Source organism: Cupressus sempervirens, chromosome 5, assembly GCF_028749045.1.
Source record: "Cupressus sempervirens isolate cs-2001-9-10 chromosome 5, ASM2874904v1, whole genome shotgun sequence".
In the NCBI taxonomy this organism is placed as follows: Eukaryota; Viridiplantae; Streptophyta; class Pinopsida; order Cupressales; family Cupressaceae; genus Cupressus; species Cupressus sempervirens.
In genome coordinates, this window is record NC_143122.1 from 149,511,902 (window position 1) to 149,526,209 (window position 14,308).

Consider the following 14,308-nt stretch of genomic DNA (forward strand, 5'->3'; position numbering starts at 1 on the left):
GTGATGAGTTCCCAATAGCAATCTATGAAATAGGACAAGGGGCAAGTGAGGTGACCAACTACTAAGTGTTTGTCATATAGTGAGAGGCACCAAAATCAAGAATCCAAATAGGCCCAGAAGTCATAGCTCATTCAGTAAGAGCATGAGCTTTCCCTATAGGTGGGGATGAAGACTTAGGAACTGCAATGTGATGCTCCTACATGGCTTCCTCTAAAGCCTCCAAATGTTTCTAACACCTAGAAATAGGATGTCCATCCTTTCCACAAAAATTGTAGGTCTTAGTTGATTTCTTCTTAGTTTTGGAGGTAGACTTAATGCACTTCAAAGAAGATATACCCTTGGAAGGGTTAGTTGGAGGTTTGGAATTAGTTTTTGATGTATTTTGATTTGGTTTGGCTTTTTTTTTTGGCCTCCCCTAAGAATTCTGAGCAGGCAATGCTTGGCTGGAAGAGCCAAGGCATCCACCTATTGGATCTTTGCTTGTTCCCATGTCAACCAATCACAAAATGTCTCAAATGAGGGCATCTGATGTTTGTTACCCAAGGGATCCATAGTGGAGTAGAAAGTGGAAGAGATCTGATACTATTCTTGCAACTTTGAAAGTATCAAAAAAATGCATTCATCATCTGTTTTGGTTTTCCCACATCCTTCCAAAATTCTACATAGAGATTTAAACTTCATCAGGAAGTCTTCAATAGTGGGAAAGCTAGCTAGTGTCAAAGAAGTCAAATTTGCATCAAGTTGTAGTGCCCAAAACTCATTCACTGTGCAAAAAAAAGTGCGGAATTTTGTCCAAATAGCTAGTGGAGTGGTCAAACCATCCAAGTGAAATAGTAGACAATCTGAGATGTTTAGTGCAATCAGTCCCATGGCTTCATCCATTTTTTTTATGTGCTAAAGAACCTCAAAAGGTTAGTGTAGAACAAGTTGGTTCACATCTAGACATGATCATAAGCCTCTTGACTTAAGAATCCTAGTCATATGTGTCTTCCAGGTGTGGTAGTTGTGTGGTGTGAGCCAGATCACATAAGCTTCTGACATTGAGAGAAGAAGACAGAAGTAGAAGGATCTTATTTTGAAGTAAATTATAGAAAAAAAAATTCTCCCCCCCACAAAAAATAAATATATCCCCCAAACCCAAAGCAAAAACTATTGAAAAACATAAAAATTGAGAAAAGAACCTGGACTTCATACACAGAGAAGAGGAAAATAGAAGCCTGTACTTCAATGGAAAAATAAAAAGCTCAAATGAACTTGGAATCAAGTGAAACTAGCACCATTGTCTCTATCTCTGAGTCAGCCTTTTGGTACTTCTTTCAGATTGCAAAAATACGTCTATATGCTCAAGTTATAGCCAAAAAACTAACTACTTCAAAAGACCACCTTGCTGGAAAATTATAGTCACCATGTTAAATTTGATGCCTACATGGCCATCACTAGACTATCACTAGCAAATAATTCACTAGCCAGAATGCTAATGTTAGCAGTTAGATTGATGATGCCACCTCATCAAAAAATGACATCAGCATGGGGTCCAGTGGTGATGATGTCATGGGCTGGAAAGATGACATGGCAAGCCAAAAAGTGATGTCAGAAAATAGTTTGATGATGAAGGTAGTCAGAAAGTGATGTTAGCTTGCCAGACTAGTGATAGAGTGATAAGCACTAGTGTTGGTGGTGCCTGGGAGGAAAACTTGGTAGTGATGTTGTCTAAGGTGGAGTGGAGGCAGCGAGTCAATAGGGTGTTGTCTGTGGAGGAGCTATTGTGGTGGGTTGGCTTCATTGTTGGTTGAGTGGCATTTAGGCTATCTATAGGTGGTCCCAAGGTGGTGGGTGTGCATTGCGATGGTGGCTGCTCATTTTTATTTTTTTTCTCTATGCATTCATATGATTGTATGACTACAACTAGGGGGCTTAAAATTTTTCCAAAATTCCTTGTAGCCAAAAATGAAAAGTTTTATATCAATCCTAAGTGCAAAAAGCCTTTTGGATCCAATGGCAGTATCTATTTGGGCCTAAAGTGCCCAAAAAAAATTTCTTTCTTCCTTTTGAAGAAAATAACTTTGAAAAAATTAAGTTTTCTAACTCTGAATTATGGCTTCAAGAATATTCAAATCAGAAAGTAGCAGGTCCACTCTTATACCATGTAGAAGTTGAGAAAACTAACTTCATAGATCACCAAGAACACCTACATGCAAATATCCTACAACGAAGAGATACTATAAAATGAAAAAGTAGAGCTCAAAAATTCTCAACAAAGTGAGAGCAAGAAAATGTATTCCAAGTTATGAAAACAAAAGGTACAAAGGTTCAACCTTAAAGGTGAAAAAAATCCTTGAGGGAAAAAGATACTAGGTTTTCACAATATAGTTAATATAAAATATTAATTATATTTACCTAAGAGAGCTAAAGTAACTAGAGTAATAAATAAGTTACTCTAACACATTAAAAATTCTAAATATCAAAAGCATCAACAAAAATATGCTTTACATCACATAGTGCCTACTTTTACTTAAGTTATTCATTGATCTCTTCTTGTCTCTTCTTCTTCACCAAAACTTATTGCAACAAAATAGTTTTCTCCAAGGTGAGATTTTTGAAGTCCAATTGTGGGATCTCAGTTGTTCCATCTAGACTAACCTCAATACTAGGCGAAACATCTTTTATTTCTTTCCTCCTTCTACTAGGTGAAGGAGTGCTTCGACTCATCTTTGTCTTCGAAGTTAGTGAAGGGGTATCACCACTCAGTCTTTCATGTGCATCTATACTTAAGACAACAATAGGTGTACTCAATTAAGCTTCATGTAATTGTTTTCCTTCCTCAATGTGAGGTGTTGAAACAATCCTACTATCTACACTTGTTTCTTTCTCTTTACCATCTACCTATATAGCTATGAGCTTTGACTACTTGGTCTTTGGTGTGTCAAGGGTGTTAACATGTATAGGGGACATGCTACGTTGTAGACTCAGCACAACTGAGTTTTATCCACTACTGTAATTATCTTCCATGTTTGTAGTATTTGCCTCCATTGTTTGTGTTGTTAACCCAAAAATAATTTTCCAAAGAAGCTCATAATGTTGTTGAACAAATTCCCCTTTATTATATAGTAATAGAAAGAGTATCCACTTAGGAAAAAATCTAATCCTATACTATTCCAAAAAAATGTCATGTTGCTCCTGTGATAGATCAGGCATAAGTTTGACTAATGTGTTAGTTCTTATATTTTTTTCCTCTACTTCTTCTTGATGCCATCTCCTTTCTAGTCTATCAAATAAATCTTTGGGTGTTCTTGTTTGAATTTATCTAGGAGCTAGTTTTTTATTTGCAATAATGTCTACCATATCCTCCTCAACTATGTTTTTATCATCATTATCTAGTTTATTATACATGACAAATATAAAACTAGACAATCCTATAGGTCTTCTCAAGTTGTTTTATACCTCTTCAATAGTCCTTGTTTGTCTAATATGAAGTCCTTTGACCAATCTCCTTCTTTTTTTTTTTGGGGAAATAGGCACTGTAGCTTCCATTACCTTCTTCTTTATGGAGTTCTCAACACTTGCAACTACCCAGGTCCTTGGCTTGTTTGGTGGTGGAGAAGAGATGGGTATCATTTACAACTTCTTTTTTCCTTGAGCCTTCTTGCTTGATGGAATAAAAGAAAAAGGGATTTTCCCTAGTCACCTTCTTCTTCTTCCTCATTACCTCTATCTTGTTCTTCATCTTCACCAAGACCTTGTGTCAATTATAATGTGTATTTCCCTTCCTTAGGGTACCCAATTTGGCTTCTAGGTCTTGAATCATCTTCCCTTTCTTTTCCCTAGATCTTGAGGTTAACATTTATTTCTTTGGCTTCCTCATATTTATAGAAACTTTCAGCCTCAACATCTATCTCTTCTTTCAATAGTGGATCAATGTTTTCACTCACTACATTACTATCAATGTCATACTCAAAACTTTGTAACTAACTATCCTTGGTTTCACTATTTGTACAAAAATGTTGTCCATATTAACAAGAAAACATATGTCACTATAATATGTTGGGGTCAAATATTCAAGTATCCTCATTCTCTTTTTTATCTTTTTCTTCAATTCATCAATATAAGAATTCATTAAACTCTCAAAATTTTCTCCTAATAGAGTAATATACTCATTTATCTATCTAGTAACTAGTTTATCTTGCTCTAATACAACATCACCAATGCTAGGAAAATACTTCTATATATAAAAGAAATACACACAATGAAGGAATCATACTTATACATTGAATTTTTTTCTTTTCTTATAGATGTGAAATTCTTTGCAAGTTTTAGTCTTTTTAGCTTGGGAAGATCATACTCATGATCCTTCATTAAAATTTTCCACGCTTGATCCATATATTAAATCTTCTCAATTTATAGAGTTTGTGAGCTATAAACCTTACTACAAATTCAATTAAAAGATCCAAAAAAATTTAATGGATAGACAACATCCATTCCACTCAGCTCATATGTTTACATCAATTTCTTCACAACTCAAGATTCACATGGTTTTCTTCCTATCTAGGGTTGGATAGCTTATAACACTATGAATAATTATGCTTTTATTCTTGATTATTCTATTGTGTATCTAGTATTTCATTTCATGGATACTGCTTAGAACAACTTTAATCCATTGAACCTTAAAATTCTTCAAAAATTCTAGGGCATAAGTTAACCCTTTCCTCTCAATAATTTGAAATTTGTCTTTCAAGATTCCTTTACTACATAGCTTCTCATAACCTTCTTTTATTTCATAAATGCCCAGTTCTCCAATTTGCTACATATAAAAACTTCTAACATCATGAATCATAATGACTTTAGGTGGTACCAAAGATAGCACATCGATAGAGTCTCCTTCCATAGCAATCTCAAGAATAGCACAAAAATTTGGTGGAGGACTAGAATCACTCTTCACTAGTTGGAATTATACGAACCTCTTGAATCATTCTAGTAGCTAATTAAGCTACCATGATCATAGTGAATGTTTGAAGTTCTTTCTTCTCTAGATACTCGACACTGTTTAGATTGTTACTTCTTCAAGATTCTTGATCAAATTTCACTTGAAATATTTGCTAGTCACTAAAGTAATTGAATCACTTTGTGATCTAAAAAATACGAATGCAAGATATGTGATAATTTATTTGAAATTTTTTATATAGCTTCTTTTGATTGATTTAGGGTCTTCACGAATGTTGTGTACTTAAGTTGGAAGCTAACTGTTAGAATTCTTTAGAATAACTGAGAGCGTGTGGGGGGTGAATTGGTTATTCAAGGTCCAATAATGTCCAATTCAAACTTTCTAATAAAACAAAGGTCAATCAGAAGTACTATCCTTTTTACTTTCTTGTCATGCATGCAATTAAATATTAAAAAGCAAACATGCATCAGACCATAACACAATGGATTTTTATGATCCAAAAACACTCTAGGAAGAAGAGGGTAAAACTAGGGTGGGGATGACACCCACAATATAACTGTGTAATTGATTTCAACCACTTCTGATGGTCTGCCCTGTTAAAGGCCTGCCCCGTTAAACGCTACAACACACTGTTAAATGTGACCCTATTAAAGGATTCATGTAGAGTTGTTAGGCTCACCCAAGTCCATGGGATTTGTAGTCACCTTCTCAAAATAATCTTGTATCCCTCTCTAAGGATCTCATATCCTCCTCCTAAGAATCTCCTATCGTTCTCCTAAGGATCTCTTTATCCTTCTCCTGAGGATCTTCTATCCTTCTTTTGGGGATCTTCTATTCTTTTACTAAGGCTTATCCACCTAGCTATTAAGCTAACCTAGAAATGTAGGATTTCAATATGTAATACAATGGTAAGAAAGTATTAGTAGGGTTTTGACCTAATAAAGATTGCAACCCTATCCTTGCCAATTTCAGATCACTCTTGAGTTCTTTTTTTTCTTGGCTTTTCTTCCTTGCAATGCTGACAACTTGTTCACCCTTCAAGATCCATCTCCTTGAGTTTTTCCACTCATTATGCCAATGCACTCTATCGTCACTTGATCAACTTAGAGTCTTGATGCTCTATTCTTACTCCTCACTGTGTCCTTTTCTTAACACTTCACACTAGCCTTCTCTTGGCTTCTTTGCATGACCACTCTTCTAACAAAATCCCTCTCACACTTTTTGATCTCTGACCTATAACTCCTTATAAAGAAGTTATGTTATTAGTTTCCCTTTGAAATCTTCATTTGATCTTGAGAAAATGGTATTGTTTTCCCTCCAAATTGTTTCTTCCAGAAACTTCATGATAGATCCATCAGCATTCACCTTGAATTGGTTTGCATGGTTTACATAAAATTCTATAAGATCTAATCATCATCCTTATCATCTACATAATTCAAAAAATTCAATGTAACAAACTTATCATCACTGATCTGGCAAATCTTTGACTTAACAAATAATGCAATAACTCGACATTATTGGTTTACTGATGTTCGACACCTTCTGTGTTACTCGGCTATTACTATTGCTTTACTGGTGCTCATTACCTATAGCATTTCTACTTTGCTCAATATTTGAAGACTTACTTAGCATCCATTACCTTTGGCACTTGAACAATTTTGTGTTACTCGACACTTGAATAATCACTCGGCTCACATTGAAGTTGAACTTGCTCGACACTACCTAGCTAGCTCGGCTCTCTGCAATGAACTTAGTTAGGCTTTACAAATGACTTAGTTAAACCTTACATCTTTGATGTGTCTCAGTGTGTCCATCATTTTAGAGTATGTCATCAATACACTATTTCATCAATGGCTTAGCTGATCAGTATACTTCTTTACAACATCATAACTTCAACCTTTCTCTAGGTGCTCTAGTTATATCTTATTGATTGCCTCCTCCATGTCAATCAACCAATTGATAGTACTTGGATCACTTAAGAAATTTTCATTCCTACAAGTAGAAAGTTTGACATCAATGACAAAACAATGATTGAAAACATTCTTTACCAGTTCCATTATTCTTCATTCATGATCTTTTCAATCATTTCCAACAATCTCCCTCTTTGGCATTGATGGCAAACCAAACTGATCAATTAATTGAGTTGATCAACTTAGTTACCACAAAAATTATATATATTTTTTGTTTGGTATATAACTCCCTCTTTTTTTGATACAAATTGAATCCTTTGTTCTATTTCTCCCTCTTCACTGCTGCATCCTTACTATTGATCTCATACATCTCCATATCTTTTCTTTTCATTGATCAATTTCTTATAAATCTCCCTCTTTGACATAAATTTCAAAGATTTAGCATCTTCAACATGCTAATTATAATTTTTGCATCTTCATGTTTCCTCCCTCTGTCACCATGCTTGTGACTGATCTAGAATTTTTTTTACCTCTTGTCATCCTCTACATCATTCTAATTATCTACTCCTATTGGTGCAAGGTAGAGTCTTTGTTTCTTGTAGACTACTTGAGTTAGGGTCATTACCCCCAACTTGCATCTAAGATATTCATAAGGATCCTTGGGAAATGGTTTGGTGAAGATATCTGCAATTTGTTCCTTTGTGTGAATGTACTCCATCTTTACTACTTGTATTATCACAATACAGTATCACAGGTTTGATTACCACTTCTTTCATTCCTTTCAATATATGTTTAAGCCATACAATGTTTGTGTAATTAACTACTACTTCCACATATTCTGCTTCTGCAGTGGACTGAGATGTGTAGGTTTTCTTCTTGCTGGTCTAAGTAACTAGCCTTCTTCCTAAGAATAAGGCTCCTCCACTTGTGCTTTTCCTATCATCAATGTTGCCTCCCCAATCTACATCTCTGTAAGCATTGAGCTCAAAATTCTCATTCTTTTTGTAATATAGGCCAAAATCATTAGTCCTTTGAGATACCTCATTATCCTTTCTATTGCCATGAGATGATTTTCTTTAGTATTAGTAAAGAATCTAGACACTATTCTAACTCCTAGTGCTATGTCTGGTTTGCAATGTACAACATATTGTAATTTTCCAATCATGGATCTGTACATCATTTGATTGACTTCGGCTGATTCATCATTTTTGGATAGCTTATTTCTTGTAGCCATTGGTGTGCTATAGGCTTGGACTCTTCCAATCCAAACATCATGAGTATCTCTTTGATGTACTTTGACTGTGTGATGAATATACCATGTTTTAGTTGATGTACTTGCAATCCAAAAAAGAACTTGATTTCTCCAAACATAGACATCTCAAACTCATGTTTCATTTTGTTAGCAAAGCTTTTGAAGAGCACTTCCTTTCCTCTAGAAACTATGCCATCTACAAATATTTCAAATATAAGCATATCCTTACCTTCTTCTGATTTGATTTACATGTTGATGTTATCATCAGTTCTTTCAAATCCTATTTGCACTAGATACTTGTGAAGTCTCTCATATCATGCTCTAGGAGGTTGCTTTAATCCATATAGAGCCTTATGTAATTTGCATACCTTGTTTTTGTTCTTTTTATCAACAAAACCTTTTGGTTGTTCTATGTAGACTTCCTCTTCAAGTATACCATTTAGAAATGCGGACTTAACATTCATTTGATAGACTTTAAATCCTTTGAAGGCTGCATATATGCCTGTAAGGTCCTTACTCCTTCCATTCTGGCAACTGGAGCAAAGGTTTCTCCATAGTCTAGTCCATCTTCTTGTGCATACCTTTTACAAACTAGTCTTTCCTTGTTCCTTGTGATTTCACCATTCTCATCTAACTTGTTTCTAAACACCCACTTGGTTCCAATTACATTCTTGTCAGCTGGTCTTGAGACTAAGGTCCCTGTCTTGTTCTTCTCAATTTGTTCTATTTCTTCTTTCATAGCATTGTACCAGTCATCATCTTTTATGTCTTCACTTACTATTTTTGTTTCCATTTTCCTAAGTAGACATGTCTCACTTTTGAGTCTATTCCTTGTCATTAGTCCTGCCTCTTTGTTTCCAATAATTATATCTATAGGATGATGTCTTCTTACATAATTTGCTAATACTAGTTCTTTCTTTATTTGCATGTTGTTTCTTTCAAAATTTGAACTTTCTTATGTATTTTCATCAGATATTTCTTTATTTAATTCTTGTTTATAGTTCTCAGAATCTGAATGAACATTCTCTGTATTTTGTAGCTCGACTTCTAAATGTGTCTGTTGCTCGATATTCAAGTATACAAAGGTCTTGTATTCTTCTACTTTCTCAGTGTTCTCAACACTTTGAATATTTGCAAGCTCATCAAATTTCACATTTGTGCTTTCTACTACTTTTTTAGTATTAACATTCAAGCACTTATAAGCTTTTCTTCTAGTTGAATATCCAAGAAATGTGCCTTCCTCACTCTTTGCATCAAACTTTCTATTTCTAGACTCTTTATATATATAGCATTTGCATCCAAATATTTTGAAATGTTTTACATTACGAGAATGCCCATACCATAATTCAAAAGGTGTTGCATTTATACCTTTCTTGACTTGAACTCTGTTGAGTATGTACACTGTAGTACGTACAGCTTCTCTCAAGTACTTGAGTGCAACATTTTTCTCCATCATTAAGGTCTTGGCATAGCCAATAACCAATCTATTCCTTCTTTTTTCTATATCATTCTGAGGTGGAGTCCTAGGTGTTGATGTCTGCCTTTTGATTCCTCTTTCATTGCAGAATTCTTCAAATTCTCTTGATGTGAAATCACCTCCTCTATTAGATCTAAGACATTTTAGGCTCTTCCCAATCTCTTTCTCAACTCTAGCCAGCTACCATGTGAACATTTGGAATGCATATGATTTTTGTTTCAAGAACATGATAGTCATCATTCTTGAATAGTCATCTACAAATAACATTATGTATTTGTCACCTTTGTAGCTTTGTACTTCAATATGACCACACAAGTCAGTATGAACTAGCTCTAATACTTCATTAGAAGTATAAGTTTTTTTTTTGAAAGTTGACTTGGTCATCTTCCCTAGTTGGCATTGTTTGCACATGGTGTTATTAGGCTTTCTCAACTTTGGTAGACCTCTGTCTTTCTTCATTTTGCTGATGCTTATCAGATTGTCAAAATTTACATGACATAGCCTCTTGTGCCATAACCATACATCATCAGTTTGAACAATGAGACAAGAGGCATCTTCCATGTCTAGGTAGAAAAAATTACTCCTAGTCTGATCACCTTTTCCTATTAGACTTCCTTGAGAATCATAAATCTTGGCCACTCTATTTTCAAATTCAACCTTGCATCCTATGTTGCCTAACTGTGAGACACTTAACAGGTTGTAATTCAGGCCTTCAACATAGTATGCATTATCACATGTTATCTTTTTAGTAAGCTTGATACTACCTTTCCCTTTGTTTTGACATGGTGCATTGTTACCAAATCTAACGCTATTTCATTCATATTGAGTAAAGGAAATTAACTTACTTTTATCTTCAGTCATGTGATGAGAGCATCCGCTATCTATGATCCATTTCTCATTCTTGTTCATGCAGGTTACCAGGGCAGTTGCTTCATCTTCATTTGATTCATCTTTCATAGCCACATAGACTACTTCATCATCATTCTTTTCAGAGTCTTCTTCAACAATGTAGCATCTTTTGCCTTTACCTTTTTAGTCCTTTTTGTCCTCCTTTTTGTTCTTGAAGTTGCCTCCATCCTTGTAATTTTCCTTTTGTGTGCATATGGCTGCAATGTGACCAACTTCATTCGAATTGAAACAAATCATTGGTAGCTTAACTTTGAATTTTCCTATTCATCTATGAAATCTTCTTACTAGTAATGCCACCAATTGATCTACATCATCTTCATTAGTGCTGCTATCACTAGATACATACTTTCCTTTTCCACTCTTTTTCTTTGTTTGCACCTCCTTGTTGTCTTTTATTGTCATCTTGGCTTTTAATGTACATTCAATGTTTTCTGGCTTGTAGTTGTCAAAGTTGGATAGCTCAAAGGTAGTGACTCTTCTAATTATTCCTTCAAATGACAATGCATTGCTTGGTATACACCTTAGCTCTTGGATGGCTAATACTCTTATAGCATAGATAGGAAGCAAAGTTGTTAGGTATTTTCTATATACTGTTTCTTCTACTAACTGTCCTCGTAGGATTCTTATGGAACTCACCACTTCCTTCATCCTTGCACCATATTGAGCAGCATTCTCTCCTTCTTCCATTTTCATTACTTCAAACTTTCCTATTAGGCTCTCTCTTTTGGCTCTCTTGACATTATCATCTCCTCCATAGATTCTTGATAATGTTTCCCACATCTGATATGCAGTACCACATTCTTTGATGTCATCATACTCGGCATATCTTAGTGCTGAATAAATATCTAACATAACTTGATTGTGCTCCTTCTTCTTGCTCATGTCATCTATAGTTAGGGGTCTTGCAGGGTCTATATGATCAACTCTGATTGAGGTTTTTGCATAGTCACCTATTGATCTGAGGTGTAGCTTCATTAGACTTTGCCATGCAAAAAAGTTTTCTTTTTTTAGCTTGGGAACTTCTCTCGTGGACATCTTGATCTTCTTACTGCTAGTACCTTGAAAAAATTAGTAGAGGGCTTGTTGTAGTAGATAAAATCCAACTCCAAGGACACCCAAGATCATTTGCATGCAAAAACCTATCAAAGAGATGCCTGTAGACGCCTAAATTTGATTACACCGCTTTGGTAATCTAATTTAGCCATCTCTAAAGGCATCATTAATTAAATTCTTATTTAATTAATCTTTTTCCATCCCTAGCTGATTAATTTAATTAATCATCTATAGTCCTAATTGATAAATCAAATAAATCTATTAATTATCAATTAAATCCTATTCTTCCATCTAATTCCAAAAATCCCCATTTATTAAATAAATCTATTTGATAAATAAAATCCTCAAATCTAAAAACCCCTAACTTATCCCTAATTCTCCATTTAGCCTAACCCACCCCATCCACCCATACTAACCAAGCTTAGCCACTAACTCACCCACCCTCATTAATGCCATCCACTTGCACATCTCTAACATTCCTAATCTAATCCTAAACCCAAGCCTAATCCACCCCTTAATGTTGTCACATTCCCTAAACAAGTTTAAGACTTTCCTAAACCAAACCAAAGTTTCCCCTCAAAAATCCCAACCACCAAGTCATGAGTGCTCTTACAAACTATAAAAGACTCTTACAAGCCCACTCATGACTCTTACATCCATCTTCCACACTCATTCCTCTTACATCTCTCTTACATACTCAACCCCACTCATCGTGCCTTTAACCAACCCTTTACCCTACCCTCTCACACTCATCCTCCTTGTGACAAGTTTCACCTTCCCATTGGTGCTAAACAAGCAAAATCCATGTGCTCCCCTTTGAGTGCATATTAGCCCTCCTTAACCATCTCCCCATCCTTGCATCTAAGCCCTCCATCCCTCTACCCCTTGGCCTATAAATTGAATCCCATCCCAAGCCATTTCAACAAGAATCTTTGAGCTAAAGTTACCATGCTATTTTGAGAACCAAAGTAATCAATATTATCCTTATAATGCCAAATTGAGAGCTCACAAAGCTACCAATTTTCCATTACCCATCTCCACCATTGAAGAAATTGGTCAAGCAATTGAGCATACATCCACATCAAATGACACATCTACAAAATCAAGGAAGCATGGAGTGTTTTCTCTTTTGAGGTTTGCATTTCTTGTTTTCTTTCTTTTTCTAAGCATATATGTGAATTTAGTTTTAGTTTGTGGATGTTTTTCTTATTGTTAATGTTCTTTGCATACTAAGATCTAGTTCTAAATTTTGGCATGCCCTATGGGGTTTGCATTCTTTGATCGATTTACTTTTATTGGTGCTTCAAGTTGGAATTGAACATTGTCTCTTAAACATGAGTGCTTGAAAAGTCTAGATTAGCACACATAAGAGTCAGTTGGTAAAAGAACAAGCATGTTTTTAAGCCCAAGGTCATCCAAGTCTTCTCTCCCCTTGTCGTCTTTCGAGGCCATCTTGGGTGCATAAGATTAGGATCCAAAACCTTGTTTCCTTTTAGGAGGCCTTCTTGGGAATTTCATCACCCCTTGGACGACCTCAACTCCAGCATTCTGATGGAGTATAAGAATCGGGAGGTGAATTGAAAGACACCTCTCTTGGGATCAAGATTTTGTCACTCGGGCTAAGCCTCAAGGAACTTTATACCCTTGAGAAGTGAAAGAGGAGAAGTGGGTTACCGCTCCTCTCGGCTGTGTGACATCTTTTTGGTCTCATCTATGGATTTGGGCCTCACGTACCTTGCGTATATCGAGGACTCCCTAGCTAAACCAACTATCAGCCTTGCAGAAAACCATTTAGGGTGTTAATGTGTTTGAAGTGACTGATCGAAACGTTTGTAGAACATACACACTCCTTGGCGCAAGTATCACATTCTGAGAACCACAAAATTCTATCTGGGTGTTCCTATCTATTGCTTGATTTTATTTTACTTGTTGAATGAGTGTTTTCCAAACTTGGTCAATCCTAGCTTAGGGCACACTTAGCGTAGTCACTGCCTATTTTAGAAAAGGAAAAAGCTGAAGAAAAACAACTGAGATCTCTCAAAGCCAAGAAAATTTAGGAATTTATGTTGGAACAACCCAAACCCAAAAAAAAGTTTCACAAAGTCAAAATCAAGCCATCTCTGGCATACCAAGAACTTTCAACCAAGAGAAAATAAATAACACCAAGCCTACGAATTGCCAAACTCCACAAAGCAGAGGAAAAAATTACTGACGAAGCACTTCAAGAGGCCTGGTTAGAGAGCACCATCAAATTTAGCCAATGTCCAGGAGTTAATCCTACTTATGCCTTACCAACTAGGCATGATTTCTATGATTAGACACCCTTGTTTCTCCTCATCTTCTTGGATAAGCTTCACTTTAGAGTCATCTTTGTAGAAAATCCAGCCATCTTAGGTTATCCCCGTAGGCATTATTAGCTCATCCATCTCATTTAGAATCAAACCATCTAGCCAACAATCCAAAAACTGCACATCTATGACTTCAAATTTGTTGTCACCTTACCCAAAGTTTTCCATTCCTAAAAACTTCCAAATCCACCAATCTCACCAAAGTTATCCCTTTGACAGAGCTTTGTCTAGGGTAATCTAGCTTTGTCACTTGTTATTCCTCATCACCTTGAGCTAAAGGTTGGGATCCAGAAGTGGTCAATCTCGTGTTCTTCCTAAAGGATCATCAGTCTATCCTTAATTTGACACAATCACCACCAAGCTTGCACATAGGAAAGTAGACCTTTTGTGCTTTGGCAACATATCTTTGAAGTTAGAATC